This window comes from Coenobita brevimanus, chromosome 27 (assembly GCF_032717465.1).
Source record: "Coenobita brevimanus isolate Jiangsu-jjx chromosome 27, ASM3271746v2, whole genome shotgun sequence".
NCBI classification, from domain to species: Eukaryota; Metazoa; Arthropoda; class Malacostraca; order Decapoda; family Coenobitidae; genus Coenobita; species Coenobita brevimanus.
Window position 1 is genome coordinate 2880001 of NC_136980.1, and position 15000 is coordinate 2895000.

General features: G+C 45.6%; 1 protein-coding gene across 1 annotated transcript in view; it reads left to right on the forward strand.

Annotated features, from left to right (window-relative positions):
• The window catches only part of LOC145394394 (glutamate receptor ionotropic, kainate 2-like), a 65138-nt gene that overhangs the window by 6078 nt on the left and 44060 nt on the right, over positions 1-15000 (forward strand). The gene's annotated exons all lie outside the window — the stretch shown is intronic.

Sequence of the window (15000 nt, forward strand, 5' to 3'; positions counted from 1 at the left end):
ACCTCCCTTCCTCTCCTTCCTTCAAAACTTTCCTCTCCCTTCTTGCTTACTCGTTTCTTCCCTCTCTCCTTCCCTTCTTCCTCTTTCCTACCCTCTTCAGTCTTTCCTTCCTTCTTCCCTTTTCCTCTCCGCCTCCCCTTTTCTTTCTCTCTCACTCCTCCCTCTGTCCCTCATTCTTCCTCCTCCTCTTCCTCAATTTTCCTCCCTCTCTTCCTCATTTCTCCCTCCCTCTTTCCATCACCCCTCCTTCTCTCCTTCATTCCTCTCCCTCTTTCCCTCCCTCCTCCTCCTCCCTCTCTTGCCCTCCCTCCTCCTCTCTCCTTCATTCTTCCTCCCTCACTCTCCCTTCCTCCTCCTCCTCTCTCTTTCTCTCTTCCTCCCTCCCTCCTCCTCCCCCTGCCACCCATTCATCTACCCCGAGTTAATCCGCAAATCCTTCCTAATCCCTCTTTAAGTTCCTCGCTTACAGTATAAGGCGTAAGATCTCTCTCTCCCTCTCTCTCTACCTACCTACCTACCTACCTACTTACCTGCCTAACTTCCTACCCACCTATCAATCAGCCCCTATCCATGCATCTATGTATCTGCCTACCTACCTACCTACCTACCTACCTACCTACCTATCCATCCATCCATCTATCTATCTATCTATCTATCTCTTTAATGCACAGAAGAGCCAAATACTGTGCGCCTGCCAAGACATGCCTCTTTCTACCTCTAAAGAAAGCTGAATAAAAGACAGCCAATATCAAGACCAGCGCCTTAGAAGACAGCAAGACACTATTTATTTAAAACTCGAGAAGTCTGCTTTCCTTGGGTCCAGCGAGATAGATAGACAGACAGACAGACAGACAGATAGATGGATGGATAGATAGACTGATAGATTGACAGACAGATAGATGGATGGATAGATAGACTGATAGAGATAGATGGATGGATAGACAGATAGATAGATAGACAGTATGGCAGAGAGTTCCCCTCGTGGTATAAGGGTGACAAGACTGGAGATCATAGGCAGAGAGAGAGAGAGAGAGAGAGAGAGAGAGAGAGAGAGAGAAATTGACTAGTTATGTGCAGAGTGAATATACCAAAAAAATATACCCAAAGAAATATACCAAAAAATATACCAAAAAAAATATACCAAAAAATATATAAAAAAATACGACGCAGGAAATTAGAATGAAAAAGAAAAAATGGTGAAGAAAAAAAAATAAGGAAAGACGGAATAAATGAAGGAAAATGAAGGAAGAGGAGAGGGAAGGAAGAAAGGAGGAGGAAAATTAGAGACACTGAGGAGACATTGGCTTTTTCTTGGTGGATGAAGAGAGAGAGAGAGAGAGAGAGAGAGAGAGAGAGAGAGAGAGAGAGAGAGCTAGTGACCCCTTCCAGGCAATTTGTTGTAAAGTATCTTATGACTACGTTATCTGTACTATGAATGTAAGATGAAGGCAGTGAAGGAAGAAGGAAGGAGTGGAGAAGGAGAGGGTGGGGTGAGAGAGGAGAGGGGAGGGGAAGGAAAGGGGAGGAGGGAGAGGGAGGGATGGGGGAGGAGGAGATTAGCCAATGAGGGAGGTGGAAAAGGGGAGGGTGTGGTCAGGGAAGGATAGGGGAGGAGAGGGAGAGGGAAAGGGAAGCGGAAGGGAGGGAGAAGGAAAGGGAGGAGGAGGGAAAGCGAAGGGGAGGGGAAGGGAAGAGGAACGACAAGGTGAGGGAGGTAGGGAAATGAGGAGGAAAGATATGGGAAGGAAAGGGGAGGGAAGGAAGGATAAGGGAGGGAGAAGGGGGATAGAGAGACAGAGGGACAAGGGAGGGGGGAGAGGATAGGGAGGGAGAAGGAGGACAGAGATAGAGAGAGAGGGACAAGGGAGGGGGGAGAGGATAGGGAGGGAGGGACAGGTGAGGAAAGGAATAAGGGAAAGAGAAGGTCAGGAAAGGGCAGGGGAAAGGGCAGTAAGGAGAAAGAGAAGGGAGGAAAAGGGTAGGTATAAGGGGGTAAGGAAAGAGGGTGAGGGGTAAGAAAAGGGGGAGAGGAGAGGACAATGAGGGGGGAGGGGGAGAGGGGAGGGGAATATGAGAGAGAAGGAGGGGAGGGAAGACAGAAATAGAGGAGGGGGGAGGGAAGCCAGACAGACGGAAAAAAAAAGATGAAATTTGGAAATAAAATGATGATTAAAATAAATGATAACAGGGAAGAGAAAAATATTAGATGAAAGACAAGATAAAAATTAATAATAAAACCACAGAGCAGAAAAAAAAGGAAGGAGGGGATTTTTTTGGGGGGAGAATGAGGTAAAGGAGAAGGAAGGAGGGATGGAGGGGGAGGAGGGGAGGAGAGATGGAAGGAGGGGGAATAAAGAAGATGGGGAGAGAGAGAGAGAGAGAGAGAGAGAGCTGGTTCCGCAAATGACCAAGCTGTTTTTACTCTTTACTTAACATGATTTTGGCGGCTGGGGAGGAAGAGAGAAAAAAGAAAAAGAAAAAGACGACACACACACACACACACACACACACACATACACACATAAAGAATATACAGGGTGGGCAAAAATGAGACCAAATTTTTCATGGTGTTGTAACGAGAAAATACAGACGCTGAAAAAAGTAATAATATACAGACCAGTTCCTTGAGAGAGAGAGAGAGAGAGAGAGAGAGAGAGAGAGAGAGAGAGAGAGAGAGAGAGAGAGAGACAGAGAGAGAGAGAGAGAGAGAGAGAGAGAGACAGAGAGAGAGAGAGGGCAGAGGGTACGAGAAGGGAGAACTGGAGAAAGACGAGATAATTTATGAAGGGGTGGGAAGGGAGGAAAGAAAGAAGAAGGAGGGAGAGAGAAGGAGTGGGAGGGAGAGAAAAGAAGGGGGGTGGGGATGGAGAGTGGAAATGAGAGGAGGGAGGGAGGGAGGGAGAAGGAAACGGCTGGACCCAAGTATCTCTGTTTAATTCTCTTTCTCTCTCTCTCTCTCTCTCTCATACACACACACACACACACACACACACACACACACACACTGTAATTATAATGTAAAACTGTGTTATATCCAGTTCACTAGATTACAACACCATTTAGATTAGATATGATTAATACAGTGACACATCAATACAGTGACACACATACCAACAAACACTATAAAGACTACTGTATTACTACTGTGATAAACACGGTACAATACAATAATACAGGCTATGAGTGTATTCAGCAGACAGGAGTATAGAGGCACCCAAACGACGAACAATGATTTCTACAATTTCTATAAATTCCCCTTTATGGTCTCATCAGATAAACATCCACTCTCTCCCTCCCGTTGCAGTCTTACGCCCACAGCAGTTTCATTTATCCGGAAGCCTTATTGTGTGTCCGCCTATCTGGAATCCTTACTGAGAGTTTCATAATCTGGTGGTTCAGTTATTACGTGTTCAGTTATCCGGCATCGTTATAACTGAGTTCCCTTATCCGGAATACTTACTGAATATTCGTTTATCCGGAAACATTTTCGAGTTTGATTCTATGGACGTTTAATTGGCTGTGATTCAGAGTTCGATAATCCAGAATTCTTGTTAAGCGTTCTGCTATCCGGAATTCTTATTGAGTTCGATTATCCGGAATTCTTACTGCACATCCAAGTATCCGGAATCCCTAGTTGGATAATCCGGACATTCAGTTATTCCGTGTACTCTTATCCGAACACTGTGATGAAGGTTCGATTACTGGGTTTAATTACTGGGGGTTCGATTTGTGACCCTTTCAGTGCGGTGACGTATGTTTAGATGCAGGGCTATTAGCTCTAGAACCGGCCCTGTTCGTCTGTCTCGTACTAACGCTTCTTCGGAAATGAGGTGCTTCACTCCCGTAGATTTTAGTGACTTTACCCCTGCCACATCATATAAACCACACAGCACACTATGCCACCCCCCTCACACCACAACACACCATCACTCACACCACAACAGACCTCCCTCCACACCACACTACTGTACACTAGACCACCTTCCCACACCACCTTCCACATCACAACACACCACACCACCTCCCACATCACAACACACCACACCACCTCCCACATCACAACACACCACACCACCTGCCACATCACAACACACAACACCACCTCCCACATCACACCACACAACACCACCTGCCACATCACAACACACCACACCACCTGCCACATCACACCACACCACACCGCCTCCCACATCACAACACACCACACCACCTTCCACATCACACCACACAACACCACCTCCCACATCACACCACACCACCTCCCACATCACAACACACCACACCACCTTCCACATCACAACACACAACACCACCTCCCACATCACAACACACCACACCACCTTCCACATCACACCACACAACACCACCTCCAACATCACACCACACCACACCGCCTCCCACATTACAACACACCACACCACCTTCCACATCACACCACACAACACCGCCTCCCACATCACAACACACCACACCACCTTCCACATCACACCACACAACACCACCTCCCACATCACAACACACCACACCACCTCCCACATCACAACACACAACACCACCTCCCACATCACACCACACCACACCACCTGCCACATCACAACACACCACACCACCTCCCACATCACAACACACCACACCACCTTCCACATCACACCACACCACACCACCTGCCACATCACACCACACCACACCACCTCCCACATCACATCACACCACACCACACCACCTCCCACATCACAACACACCACACCACCTCCCACACCACCCTCTCAACACACACCACAACATACCATCATCATAGTGAAGAGGTTAAGGGTTCAATCATCGAAGTTTTTTTTCTGGAGGTTTCATTACTGGATTTTTTTTTATACTGTTACAGAGTCGGGGTATAAATATTCCTTTCCCTGAGACCCAATTGTCCTCCTTTGTATCATACACCGTCACACGTCACCACTTCGGCACTAATACTCACCGTCCATACTGAATGCATGCTAGGGCTGTCTTATTCATGATTGGGGTGATAGTTTTGGAGGAGGTGCTTTATGTAGGTGACGTGGAGGGAGGGAGAGGGAGGGGGAGGCCGAGGATGAGGTGGAGGGATGGAGCTGAGAGGTATATGAGGGAGGGAGGAGTGATCTGGGGAGAGCGCAGTCAAATGGTGGGTGACAGAGCGACTTGGAGGCGTTTTGTCTGCGGCCACCCTTTGCGGGATTAGGGCGTCGGGCTATAGATAGACAGATAGATAGACATTATTTTTACTCTTGGCCTAAAATTGCCATCTCTCCACCACGAATGCTGCGTTGTGACAATAGACTAACACTAGAATATCATGCTAGTCACGAAGAGGTGCAATGAGAAGGCTATAGAACCACAGCATTGTCTTATTCTGCCATTGACTCAGGTGAAATAAACCGCAGAAGGACAAAAACCTGGGCCAAGTTAAGGTGAAGGGAGTATAGTCTTTTGACCAGTTTCAGATCATCAGTCTGTTCCGTGCCACAGCCTTGGATTGAACTCGCAGTCTGATTTTAGTTTAATGATTGCTGTTCAAGTTAGAGGCTGTGTGTGTGTGTGTGTGTGTGTGTGTGTGTGTGTGTGTGTGTGAGAGAGAGAGAGAGAGAGAGAGAGAGAGAGAGAGAGAGAGAGAGAGAGAGAGAGAGAGAGAGAGAGAGAGAGAGAGAGAGAATATAAAGCAAACTTCTCCCTCTGTGTCTTTATCTCTTAATCTTTCATTTCCTTATCTCCACTATTACCTCCCCTTTTCCTCCTCCTCCTCCTCTTACCTCCACATTTTCCCTCCCTCCTCTCTTCCTTTCTCGTCCTCTCTTCCTACCACCATCACCATTATCAGCACAACTACCACTACCGCCATTACCATCATCACAACTACCACCACTATCGTTTACTATAACCACTTATATCCCCCCCCCATGACTACAACCATTACCACCACTACCACTACTGCCATCACCACAACTAGCACATTTTTACCATCACCCCTACCCAACCCCCATACGATGCAGCCATAGAGTTGTACCCTGTCGAGAGAGGGGTGTGGGGGGTGAGGGGTGAAGCTATATGAGTGAGTCTGACCACCACACCACACCTACACCCTCACCCCAATCCCCATAAACCCACATGCAACACCCTCATCACCCCATCCACCCCTCGTCCACAACCCCCTACCCCATCCATACCCACTTCCACACCCCTCCATCCCCATCCACACCCCCTTCAACCTCGCGTATTGGGGACAAGCGTTTACCTCAAATTCACACCCTTCCACACCCCTCCATCCCCAACCATCCACACCCCTTTCCACACCCCTCCATCCCCATCCACACCCCCTTCCACCTCGCGTATTTGGGACAAGCGTTTGCCTAAAATTCTAGTATTTCTCCTCACACTCCTTCAGTGACTAATATTCCTAAGCTAAGAAAGGCTTGGTATGTTTTTCTACTTACAAATATTTCCATCTACAAGTTACCACGGATCAAGGCGTGGCACGTTTTTGCTCAAATTCACAAGTTTCCACGGTAATTTTTTTTTAATGCAAGGAAGAAGGAACCAAAGGCCAGGAGTGGTTTACGTGTTCTTATCTTCTCTCTGCAAAAATGCTATATGAAAATGGGGATATTGTGATTCGCGTGAAAGCTCAAATTCGCTCCCTAAACAGCTCTAAAAAAAAAAATAAATAACTACGGTCAGAAGAACGTTGTAACAGTTCTTCCATTTCTTACAATAATGTGGTGTATTTTGAGAAAGCCTAATTTTTCTGATCACTGTAATTTTCATGACGATATTAAAATGGTAAAATTTATATATGTAACGTTAAAATTTCCACATAACTACATGCTTAGAGGCTGACCAACTCTCTCTCTCTCTCTCTCTCTCTCGAACAGTGATGCATCGGGAGGGAAAGTAATGGTCATATTCCAATGTGTGAGGCAGACGCAGTGGAATAGCAAACTAACTTTTTGTCTTAACTGTACCTCCACCTGTCTCACACACACACACACACACACACACACACACACACACACACACACACACACACACACACACACAACATCACAACGCATAACAGCCTCGTGAATTCGGCACAGATGTTACGGTGAGGGCAATTGTCTAGGCGTACTGGCACTTTCCACTTTCAGACGGCAGATTAAGGAGGAAATTGTCCACTGTCACCACTTCCTGCCATCATAACTTCCGCAATTTACTTATTAACTTAACTCCACGCCAGTCAAATTGATAGTAAAGCCTCCTTCTCTCAGCCCTTGTCCTGTACACGCAATAATAACACAATCGTTCAAAGAGACATAGAGATAACGAACATCCACTGCAAACGCCACACACTAGTCTTTTCATATCACTCTCAGCTTTTCAGGTCAAGATGTTATTTCTATCTATCTATCTATCTATCTATTGCCAGACGCCTTAATCCCGTAAGGGGTGGACACAAACAAATCGCCTCCATTTCGTCCTCTCCCCCCCCCCCATTTCACTGCCCTGCTCCCAGCTCACACCCCCCTCTCTCATATACCTCTCCATTCCATCCCTTCATCTCATCCATGGCCTCCCCCTTCCTCTCCCCCCCTCCACCTCACTCACATACACTCTCCTCGCCAGTCTCTAACTCTCCATCTTCTCCACATGTTATTTAATACTGTATTCTGGCTACAAGCTGGCGTTTTTATTCAACAGTGACACACCCCTGTATCACAAAAGGTTGATTTGACTCACTAACAGCCAATTCCCTGCTACCTCGTTTGGGGTGTATAGAGCACGAGGCCAAAGTGTCGCAATTTGGAATACTTATGGACCGATCTACACCTCTGGCAGCATTTTACGTGACTGAAAACCCTACTAGTCAGCTATAAACGGTTCAATCCTCTATACTCACCTTAGATTCCAATGCTGTACCTCTCAACCACCAGGCATATAGCAGTGTGTCCAGGCATCTCAATATGAACGGATCTTGAATTTGGCTCTCTTTTGTTTTGTTTTTTTGTTTTTTTTCTTGGAAGGAAAGGTAGGCGCGCTCCTGGCCTTTGGTTCCCTCTTCCTTGCATAAAAAAAAAATAAAAATAAACCTTATATAACTGATACTGCTGTCGTAGGAAAGGCATTTATGATTATACCCTGTTCACCTTAACCTGCCCCATATGTTCATTCTTTTACAGCTTATTTCACGTAACTCGGTGGCAGAAAAAGACAATACTGCAGCTTTTCCTCATTTCCACAGCACTTCTTCGTGATCAGCATTGTTTTCTAGTGATACCTTATTGTTAGAACTAAGCACTCAAGATGGAATGATACTAATTTTGAGCCAAGTTAATTTTAAAAGAGTATAGAGTTGTGCCGACCAGAAATGGGTTAAAATCAATATGGAAGTTAATTTTGAGCCAATTTTAAAAAAGAGTATAGAGTTGTGCCGACCAGAAGAGGGTTAAAATAAAAACGGAAAGATGTTAATATTGAGCCAAGTTATATTTAAAAGAGTATAGAGCTGTGCCGACCAGAAATGGGTTAAAATCAATATGGAAAGATGTTAATTTTGAGCCAAGGTAAATTTAAAAGCGTACAGAGTTGTGCCGACCAAGAGAGGGTTAAAATCTTGGCGGGAAAATCCATCAAAAACATGACAATACCCGCAATTTGGGGCGAACGAGTTACATTTGTGTTTATATTAGTGAAAAACTGAAATTATTATTATTATTTTTTTCCTGCGTAAAGAATGTGGTGAAAAAATGAAAATAGGTCGCTTCTTTGTGTGAGTGAATAAATTATGTGGATTGTATATGAGGAGTGGCTATTTATTTGCATTTATTTTTTTAGCTGTAATGCATGGTGAAGATGTATTAATTATTATTATCATTATTATTATTATTATTATTATTATTATTATTATTATTATTGTTATTATTATTATTATTATTATTACAGTATTTTTATTATTATTATTATTATTATTATTATTATTATTATTATCATCATCATTACTATTATTATTACTGTTGTTGTTGAGGTTATTATTATTATTATTATTATTATTATTATTATTAAAAGGACCAATGGGGTTTAAGGAACAGACTAGCAGATCTGTACCTCCTCCTCTTCTCTCTCTCTCTCTCTCTCTCATGACCCGAATGACACCAGCTAATACGTCTCAATGACTGTCCGGATCAGGGAGGAGAAAGAGAGAGTGAGTGAGAAAATGAGAGAGGGAGAGACAGAACGAGAGTGGGTGAGAAAGGGGAAAGAAAGAGAGTGGGTGCGAGAGGGAGAGAAGTGAGAGAGAGAGAGTGAGAATGGACAGGAGAGAGAGAGAGAGAGAGAGAGAGTGAGAATGGAAAGGAGAGAGAGAGAGAGAGAGAGAGAGAGAGAGAGAGAGAGAGAGAGAGAGAGAATTGGTGGAAGAAAAAATAAAGAAAAAAATAATTGTAAAGGATGTCATCGTACTGAAGGGCCAAGAGGAGAAATCTATCTATCTATCTATCTGTCTATCTACCGCAAGAGTCCTTAATTCCACATGGGGTGGCCACAAACAAATCACCTCCACGTCACCCTGTCCTCTGCCATTTGACTGCCCTTCCTACAGCTCACATCCCCTCTCTCATTTATCTCTCCATTCCATCCCTCCATCTCATCCTTGGTCTCCCCCTCCTGCTCTCCCCCCAACCTCACACACACGTACTCTTCTTGTCAGTCTCTCATCCTTCATCCTTCTGCTTTCCCCCTCCACCTCATACAAACATATACTCTCCCAGTCAGTCTCTCTTCATCCTCTCCCTATGGCCTCTGTACACACCCAAATAAGTAAAGATATAAAGGGAAGTTCAATAAAGGCAATAAAAAGAAAATAAAGGGATGGGGTGAGCCGAAAGGGTAGGGGAAAGGGAATCTATATATATATATATTTTTTTATAAAGAGCTGACACTATTACATTCTTTCATATGGGAGACAAGAGTGCAATTAGGAAGGGTGTGTGTGTGTGTGTGTGTGTGTGTGTGTGTGTGTGTGTGTGTGTGTGTGTGTGTGTGTGTGTGTGTGTGTGTGTGTGTGTGTGAGAGAGAGAGAGAGAGAGAGAGAGAGAGAGAGAGAGAAACAAAGTAATTATTGGAGAAGTAGAACATAATAGGGAAAGGGAGAAATAATCTAAGTCATAAAGGAGAATGATAAAGGTGAACTGGAAGAGAAGAAGGAAGGAAGGAGGGAAGGAAGGAGGAAAGGAAGGAAGGAAAGGAAGGAAGGAAAGAAGGAAGGAACGAACGAGGGAAGGAAGGAAGGGAGGAGGAAAGGAAGGGAGGAGGTTCGAAGGAAGGAAGGAACGAAAGAGGGAAGGAAGGAAGGAAGGAATGGAGAGAAAGGGGAGGAACAGATGGAAGAGAAGGGAAAACGAGGGAGAAAAAGGGAGGAAAGAAGAGAGGGGAAGGATGAAGGTGAGAGAAAGGAAGAGAAGAAGAGGAAGGGGAAGAGGAGGAAGGAGAGAAGGAGGAGCAGGAGGGGAGAACGTGAAGAGGAAAAAGAAGGAAGGAAGAGGGGGGAGGAAATGGAGGAAAGAAGGGGGAACGAGAGAGAAAAGGGGACGAAGGAGGGGGGGAGAAGAGAAATGCACAGAAAAGCATATATCAATAATTCTATCTATCTACCATACCAGTCTATCTATCTACCTATCTATCTATCTATCTATCTATCTATCTATCTATCCATCCATCGTCATTACAACGCCATTACAAACTAAAAGCAAAACCATCTTTTTCATTCTCTTTGATGTTCACACCTCACTAGACACACATATGTCGTTGGTACTGCCACTCCATACATTTATCCACACTCCATCCACATCCACACCCAGCCACGTCATCCTCACTCCACCCACACTCATCCACACCTTCCTCATTCCACTTCACACCACCTTATGCTATCGATAAAGTACACAGATTACCACAACTCTGCATTCCTCTATGTTGCATTCATCCATACATATCTTATACATCAGTCATTTATTCACTCCAGTCTCATCCACATCCACATCCACATACACCCAACTAGGTCTCTCTCTCTCTCTCTCCCACACACACACACACACACACACACACACACACACACACACAAACACCCATCCATCATCTATCCATCCATATTCACATCCACCTCTCTCTCTCTCTCTCCACACTGCACTTATCTGCGCTTCAATTATTTGCTCGCTTCCCTCCCCCCCTTATCCCATCCTCTCTCTCTCTCTCTCTCTCTCTCTCTCTCCCACACTCACCCTTTCACATTATCCACATCAGCCTTTTCTCTCTTCACTCACACCCACTCCACACTACATCCACTCACACTCCACATCCACTCTCTCATCCCTCTCATCCACTCCACATTCACTCCTCCACTGTCATCTTTCCACGCTACACACATCCATCCTCTCTCCTCATCTCACCCAACATCCACCCCGCCCTCATCTTCATCTCTCCCTCACACCATCATTTACACCCCCCCACACACCCACATCCACACCCACCCACACACACATCCTCACCCCATCTCCCACACCATCATTTACCCCCACAAACACCCACATCCTCACCCCACCTTCTCCCACACCATCACTCCCACACCCACACCCTACCCACACCCACAATGCCTACAGATCCACAGAGCCAGAAAAAATTGTGGGTGTGGAACAGAGGGAGTTACATGAATATTCACGGCATTCATTACAGGACTCAACCCCTCTCTCTCTCTCTCTACCATCTCTCTCTCTCTCTCTCTCTCTCTCTCTCTTTTCCAGTCTCCTCTCTTCTCCCCATCACTCTCAGTCTACCATCTCTCTCTCTCCCTCTCTCTCTCTCTCTCTCTCTCTCTCTTTCTCCATCACTCTCAGTCTACCCTCTCTCTCTCTCTCTCTCTCTCTCTCCCTCTCTCTCTCCAAAAATAAATCTTAAGGGAGACATACTGGGGAGGGAGAGAGGGGAGAGCCCGGGTGGAAGGGGAGGGGAGGGGGAGAGGGGAAAAGGAAAGGAGGGGAAATGAGGGGAGGAGGAGGAAAGAGGTAAGAGCGAGGGAGATCGGGGAGGAAGAAGGGAAGGGGGAAGGTAAGAGAAGGGGAGTGGAGGGGAGGGGAAGGGGAGGGAAAGCGATGGGAGAGAAAGGGGAGGAGAAGGTGGGGAGGGGAAAGTGAAAGGAAGGGGAAGAGAGGGGAAGGAAATGGAAGAGGTATGGATGGGAAGAGAGTGGGTAGGTAGGGGAAATGGGAAGAGAGAGAGAGAGAGAGAGGAATACGAAATAAGAAAGTGGAAAAAAAGGCTCCATAAAAATAACAAAAAATACATAACTTTAAAAAAATGTAAAAAAAAAAATATTGAAAAAGAGAAAAAAAAAAATCCATAAAAAAACGGATCGCGCAACAAACACATAAACAGAGTAAATAAAACAAACACACGAGGCGGTAACGTGATGTGTGTGTGTGTGTGTGTGTGTGTGTGTGTGTGTGTGTGTGTGTGTGTGTGTGTGTGTGTGTGTGTGTGTGTGTGTGTGTGCTCTAAACAAAACACAAACACACAGAACAATAACAACAATAACAAAGAAGTATGACGACAACAGCAAGTGTCAATGTGTGTGAATGAATGTTTTTGCAATCTCTCTCTCTCTCTCTCTCTCTCTCTCTCTCTCTCTCTCTCTACCAATTCTCTTCTTTTCCACTCTTTTCCTTCTCATTTACTCTCATGTTCCCTTCCTCTCCCCCCCCCTCATCACCCCTCTCCTCCTCTCCCCTCTCCTCCCCTCTTCCTCTCTCTCCCCTTCCCTTCCTTCCTTTCTTTTCCCCTTCCCTCTCCTCTATTCTCCTCCCCATCATTCCTCCCCTTCTCTCCCCTCCTCCTCCTCCTCTCTCTTTTTCCTTTCTCTACCCCTATTCATTTACTCTTTGTCCTCACCCCAACAAATTTTTCTCCCCTCTCTCTCTCTCTCTCACTCTCTCTCTCTCTCGTATTCAGCTGAGTCATAGGAGCGTGAGATATGTCAACACTTACCTTTAACCCCCTTACGGTCAGGAAAACTCTAGTGCTCTATGTAACCTATTTTCAGACGATTTTATTCAGCTGGTAGTGAGTCATAGCAGCCCGAATCAGCCGGGGTGTCAGGGAACGGGCTATCCATTCCATGTCCAGAGTCAGAAATATATAAGTTATGGTAATTGGCAGTATTGTTGAAGGTGTGAAGTGTGATGGTGTGGTGGAAGTGTGGTGGAGGTGTGGTAGTAATGTGGTAGAAGTGTGGTAGTTTGGCAGAAGTGTGGTAGTGTGGCAGAAGTGTGGTAGTGTGGCAGAAGTGTGGTAGTGTGGTAGAAGTGTGGTAGAAGTGTGGTAGTGTGGTAGAAGTGTGGTAGTGTGGTAGAAGTGTGGTAGAAGTGTGGTAGTGGACGGGAAGCCTCACACCACCACACACCACAGTCTCACACACACAATTGGATTATTTTGACCTCTGTCGCTAATACAATTTTTCACCTCCCTCTCTCTGGCTCTCTCTCTCTCTCTCTCTCTCTCTCTCTCACTCGATGGAGTTTCTTTACCCCTTCTCTCTCTCTCTCTCTCTCTCTCTCTCTCTCTCTCTCTCTCTCTCTCTCTCTCACTCTATGGAGTTTCTTTACCCCCCCCTCTCTCTCTCTCTCTCTCTCTCTCTCTCTCGCAACCATGATATGCCGATGAAGTTACTGATATTATGGTCTCTCTCAATTTCTTTATCTGTCTCTCTCCCCACGTTATCTATCTAATTATCTATCTGTCTACCTGTCTGTCTGTCTGTCTGTCACACACACACACACACACACACACACACACACACACACACACACACACACACACATACACACACACGGAATTTTTGTGCCCTTTCCCTGTGTCTGTGTACAATATTGATAGTGTTACTGCATGCGTGTATGGACTCTCTCTCTCTCTCTCTCTCTCTCTCTCTCTCTCTCACATTTACGTTCCCTCCTTTGTCCTTTATTATGTTTTTCTCTATTTCTCTCTCTCTCTCTCTCTCTCTCTCCCGTCAGCCACACCCACTCAGAGACCCCCCTCTCACTCTCTCACTCAATTTACAAAGTTATCAGGTAGTTTCACACTTTCTCACTCACCCTTCTTCCTCTCTCTCTCTCTCTCTGGTTAACTCTATCTTTCATTTTCTCACTTTCACACTATCTTACTCTCTCATCTTTCCTCCTATCCCTCTGTTTACTTGTCTTTCACTTTCTTAATTCAATTCCCCTTGTCCCCCCTTCTCTCTCTCTCTCTCTCTCTCTCTCTCTCTCTCTCTCTCTCTATCTCTCTCAAGGGTGAATTTGGGGAGGGATGTAATAGAATTAATGCAAAGGAAGTAGACTATAGGATACGAGAGAGAGAGAGAGAGAAAGAGAGAGAGAGAGAGAGAGAGAGAGAGAGAGAGAGAGAGAGAGAGAGAGAGAGAGAGAGAGAGAGAATTAGAAATGAATTATGTAGGGAGAGGACAATGACCCTCTGTATGGGGTGGGGGGAGAGAGAGCAAATAAAGAGGAAGAGGAAAAGAGAAGAGAGGAGAGGAAGAGAGGATGGGGAGGAAGGAAGAGAGAAGGAGGTAGGAGGAGATAATGAGGAGGAAGGGAGAGAGAAGGAGGAGGAAGGAAGAGAGAAGGAGGAGGAAGGAAGAAAGCAAGAGGAGGAAGGAAGAGGGAATGAGGAGGAAGGAGGAGTGAAGGAGGAGGAAGGAAGAGAGGAGGAGGAGGAAGGAAGAGAAGAGGAGGAGGAAGGAAGAGAGAAGGAGGAGGAAGGAAGAGAGAAGGAGGAGGAAGGAGAGAATAGATGGGAGAGAAAACGTAAGGAGAGGGGAAGGGAAGGAAAAGGGAGAAAAAAAGGGAGGAAGATCAATGAGGGAGAGGGGAAAGGGGGAAGGGAAGGGCAGGAAAGGAAATGAAGGGAAAGGGAAGGAAAGAAAAGGAAAGGGAAGAGGAGGAGAAGGTA